At 35.1% G+C, this 5,458-nt stretch overlaps 1 long non-coding RNA gene across 1 annotated transcript; it reads left to right on the forward strand.

Moving 5' to 3' along the window:
* The first annotated feature begins 975 nt into the window (after nt 1-975).
* LOC137021169 (uncharacterized) lies at nt 976-3,955 on the forward strand. The gene is made up of 5 exons (XR_010895291.1): nt 976-1,130; nt 1,763-1,921; nt 2,071-2,122; nt 2,229-2,266; nt 3,131-3,955. It is a non-coding gene; the product is annotated as an uncharacterized lncRNA (long non-coding RNA).
* Nucleotides 3,956-5,458: the final 1,503 nt, after the last annotated feature.

Consider the following 5,458-nt stretch of genomic DNA (forward strand, 5'->3'; position numbering starts at 1 on the left):
GGGACTTACCTTTATAATGAAATAGAGATCGCGAGATGAATCCAATCTGTGGCACTTGGGTAAAATATGAGTGTCCATTGCAAAACAAAAAAAACATGTCACATTTCTTCTGAATGATCTGCTCTCTGTCATCGTTCTTCAAGAAAGGATGCAATCTGAACAGCCTTTATCTTGTAAAACTGTATACGATCGTATCTAACAAACAAATGAGCCTGTGTCCAAAGTATATATTTTTCAAAATAGTGCAGCAGTTTTAGTTATAATATCCAAGCAGTGCTGTCGGATTTTGATATCCTCCCGCCATTGTCATTGTAGATCTCACAACCAAAACTTTCAGCCAATGCCACGATCCAACAACGTGCGTTCTGTTTCTTCCACATGCGAGCACATCTACAGACACACATAAGTCTCGAATATTATGCAGCAAGCCATATTTTATAATTGTATAAAATAATCGAGAAAAAAAGCACAAAAACGGCTGAGATGCCAAATTCAGCGACAGCTGAAGTAACATGACGACTCACAGACAGCAGCGTGATCTACCTGTCACTCAAGTGACCACGCCCTTAATTATGCAGAACTTTTAAGGCTTAATTTAAACGGATAGTTATAAAAAAAAATCACAAAAACGGCTGAGATGCCAAATTCAGCGACAGCTGAAGTAACATGACGACTCACAGACAGCAGTGTGATCTACCTGTCACTCAAGTGACCACGCCCTTAATTATGCAGAACTTTTAAGGCTTAATTTAAACGGATAGTTATAAAAAAAAATCACCCCCCTCAGAGTTGTCATGAAGGGCAAAAATAGCAGTATAGACCAAAACCACAATTTGAACCAACTTGTAAATTTAACATGGGACTCTATGAGATTCTGCTCTCTTTTGGAGCCTGTCCCTAGCGGCCAGTCGATGAATCGCAGTTTAAGTTACTTCCGTATTGGCTTCACGAGAGAAAGGCCAATAATAACCAACTGCAGAACCGCAGAACCATACGTCATGACAGTCTGAGGACGACAGCGCCAGACTAACAGCCTGAGGGCGGAAGTGGGCGGAGTAATAGTCTCACGTTGGATGTGGGCGGAGTTGACGACAAACAAGCAAACAATCATGGCGGAAGAAGCGAACACGGTAAAAAGTTTCTTTGTGTTGTGCTTTTAATCGATCACGTTTATGTGTTGTGTATTTATTCGATCGTTAACACTTAACATGACTCAGATATTTTGTAAATGGGCTTCAAAGTCACTTTATCACATCTTTTGATATTTTACAAATCGTCTCACGTTGCTTGCGCCCAGGTGAATAAATACTATAGTCATTTATAGTAAATACTATAGTGTTTTTGAACCATACTATAGTACTATAAATACTTGAATTAATTTATTGTGGTAATTCTATAGTTGCTGTGATAATATGGCAGCTATAATAATATAAACAAATTACTTTACCCAATATTGTACTAAGTTTTCTACAATTTTAGGGTATATTATACTACAATATACACTACAGTTTACTGTAGTAAAAACTAAAGTATACTATTTATACTAGTTTATCAGTTCACTATAGTTAATATTATAGTATTATGTAGCATTCATTAGTGTTGTAAATACAGTATGGTTCAAAAACACTATAGTATTTACTATAGTATTTTTTCACCTGGGTGTTTACATATTCATGGTTTGTTATTTTACTTGTTGTTGGTACTGTATTTTATTTAATTGGTTACATTTTACAATACTGATCAGTGTTTTTGTGGATTTTAGAGGCATATTAGTATCGGGAGATGCTCCGCTTTACTTCATTTACAGCGATGCAAAACGTGCTGCAACAACTTCCACTGCCCAGTGCTCTTAAACCGACCAGACGGCACAGGTTGAATGCACAGCTTCAAATTCACTTAAAAAAAACTGTCGTTCATGGAGGTATGAACGTTTCTTTTGTATTCTGAATTTAAAATGTTGTTTTTGCAATGAAGTAAGTAGTAATTTTGACTTTAGAAGAATGAAACTTGTTTCTTTTATGCAATTTTTATGGTTATATATCTAAGTTTTTCTTTGATTTTGCAATGCAGTAAATTGACAAGCAGAATCACCCCAGAACAAGAGAAGCTGATCAAAAACAAGGTTAGTTTTATAAGACTTTCATAAACACATAAGCTACTTATACAGATGGTGTGTTATATCTGTCACATCTTTTCAGGAATAACTTAATAATATTCTATTGTTTTAGAAACAGTTGACCGGCTGTGTGGGATCTTCATGTTAATGGTAAGCAAAAAAAAAGGAAAAGTTAAAAGTTTTTAAAAATGTATGAACTTCTCTTTTCATTAGAATGAAAAACATATATGAGGGCTTTTCATACTTTAAATAGTTAACCCTGGGTGATTGTTAACCCCAGGTAAACAGAATCCTGGGTTATCTTGATTCACGTTTCACACTGATCATCATTTACCTGAGGTTAACAATTAATCCTGAGTATTCATATGCACTGTACATTACTAAACCCTGGTTAACATCCTTATTTGCAGTGTCAGTGTCACTGATTGGATGAACAAAGCACACAATATGTTTTCATAAATGCTTAGGCATTGCACATCCTCATTACATATAGTCAACTTCCTCATTACATATAGATCAAGTTTATCCTGAATGAACATTTCAGACTATAAAAGAATTAAACAGTATTTTCTGCTCTGCAATTGTTGCATTTTCTGTCAGCATTTGTTTTTTTTTTTTTTCTTTCCAATGCTGAATTTTCTATTTATATACAATGCACAGTGTTTCTGTGACTGTCAAAAGCATGTAAATATACAAGCAATATGTGGAGCGTTACTTTACCCACGGTTAAAAGTGGTGTTTAGGACGACGATAACCCGGGGTTAAATGTAGCGTGAAAAGCCATGTGAATTGCTTGCCTTTTAAAAAAAAAAAAAAAAAAAATTATACTGAACATAACTGATTAATTTCATTGGTGACAGAGTATGATTTAAGTCTTCAATATATAAACATGAGAAAAACAGAATGTCAAAACTTTATTATACATGCTGTGCTGCATCCTGACTACAACACAAAGTGTTGTTAAATACACTTTTAACATCTCATCCCATTTGTTTATACCCTTCTCTCATGAAGGAACCACGGATCACAGAAGACTTCTGCACTGCACAACAATCAAAGGTCTTTACGGGTTTAGTGGAAGAGCTGTGCTTTCTGATATTGAAAGAAAAAGACCAGGAACAAGAACTTTCACAGGCTGAAACAGATGATGACAGACAACTGGCCAAAGAGCCTTTAGTGTTTTGCTTTCAAATTAAGGATGATATGGACATTTTACAAAAAAAGTTTATTTTTTTAGATTTAATTTGTCATCATGTACCTGCTGTTCAATCTACACTCAATTTGGTTTGATTTTGTATTTTTTTAGAGCAAAGCACAGCTAGTGGCTATATAATGCTTTTGCTCTTACATTTTAGTACATTTTATTAAAATTAAATAAATATCTTTTGTTTTTGGGTTTGATGGATCTGAATGTGTTTAATTCATGCATTCTAGTGTACAACCGTGTAATGCGTATTATATATTATGAAAAACAATGATTCATTCTGAAATGCTTAAGTAAAATATTTTATGACAAATTAATAAATGTTTATCGATTTTAGTGTTTAAGCTTTGTTGTGTTCAATTTATATTCAGTTAATCATTTAAGACATAAAACAAATTTATGAACTTTTAAAATATTAAAAGGTTACAAGGGGATTTTAATACACACATAGGCTATATATATATATCTTAACGTGATTGTGTATATGATTAAGCTATTAACACAATGTGAATCTATATCTATAATTTCAGTTAGATCGTTTTAATACAATATTTCACATTAACATGGTTTTAAACTTTAAAATGCTCCAAATGGAGCGATGCCTACGGAGATAAATTGGCTCCGCCCACTTCCGCCCTCAGGCTGTTAGTCTGGCACTGTCGTCCTCAGACTGTCATGACGTATGGTTCTGTGGTTCTGCAGTTAGTCCTATCTCGAGAAAGGGGGAGGTTGCCGCTTGGTCAGTGCCCATTCATCAGCCCATTTTGGCTTCAGTTCAATACAATGGAAGGAAGCGGCGTCACGTCGTCCATCTTTTTTTACAGTCTACCCAGCTAACCAAAATACGTGACTGTTACGTAACTGCAACGTAATTTGGTGACCAAACTTTCGTCGTGGCGACGTAACTAGTTACGTTGTGGCAACCGGAAAAGTGAAAGGTGCCTATACGTCGCCACAACGTAACTTTGTGACGTTGCCAGTTAGTAACTGCGACGTCGTGGCAACGTTGTGTATCAATAGTTGTGTGTTGGTCATCAGTTGGTAATTCTTATATTTATTTATTTTTCTATGGGCGGACATGCAGCAGTTTAACCTAATTTATGTCCTCATTTGCCCAAACTAATGTAAAGGCTATTCCAACAGCTGTGAACGATGAATGCAGACTCGAAATGAATTCAATTCATTTATTTTGAAAAACACACAGAACATGAACAAAGCTCCAAATAAAAATAATGAAATACACTCAAACTATAAATAAAAACATATAGCCTACAGCGAAACAAAATAAAAGCATTCAAGACGTTTTGCTCTCAGTATCATTAAAACATATGCTATGCTAACGTAACATTTTGCATAACATATATTTCAGACGATCAAGGAAATCACAAAGGTAAAAATATTAACAAAAGTACTTAAAGTAGACTGTGGGTAATGTTACTTAACCAATCTGACGCAGTTGTTGAACTTTATTGCTATAAAACTGACGAGAAACACGGAGAAACGTCAACGCTGTCCTCTCCAGCAGCTTGAATGTTTTCCCGGTTGCCATGGCAACTCTAACGGCCACCTGCACTAACGTAAACATAACAATAAAAAAAAGTTTTGCGTCTTTCCAAAGTTAACTTTATACATTTTTATAAAAGCTATTTATTCGTTGTCACCTCGGAAAAATAAATTCTTCTCTCAGAAAAATTTACTTTACACTCTTATCAACATACTGTGGGCACACGCGCACTACATTTGTGGAGGCGCGCGCTGTATGTCACGTCACTATATATAAAAACCAGTCATCCATACTCTGATTTGGTGAAAAGAAACATTTTTTTTCTTAAGGGGACATTTCAGTCTTGTGTCTGACATTTAATTACACGTTTTATATTGCAAATTCTGGTAATAATAACATATAAAGAATGTGTAAATGATGGTAATATTATTACGGGCATACAACGTTGTCGTTACGTTACTAGTAAGTCATGGAATTACCAATATATTACGAATAGAGGACGTATCTGGAACGTTCTGGGTAATCTTACGTTAGGAGAACGTACTGACGACGTTGTGAGATGGTAATCTGAAGGTAATGAAATTACTGGCATGCGACGTCGTAGTTACGTTGTCAGTTAGTAAGTCATGACATT

This window comes from Chanodichthys erythropterus, chromosome 6 (assembly GCF_024489055.1).
Source record: "Chanodichthys erythropterus isolate Z2021 chromosome 6, ASM2448905v1, whole genome shotgun sequence".
NCBI lineage: Eukaryota > Metazoa > Chordata > Actinopteri > Cypriniformes > Xenocyprididae > Chanodichthys > Chanodichthys erythropterus.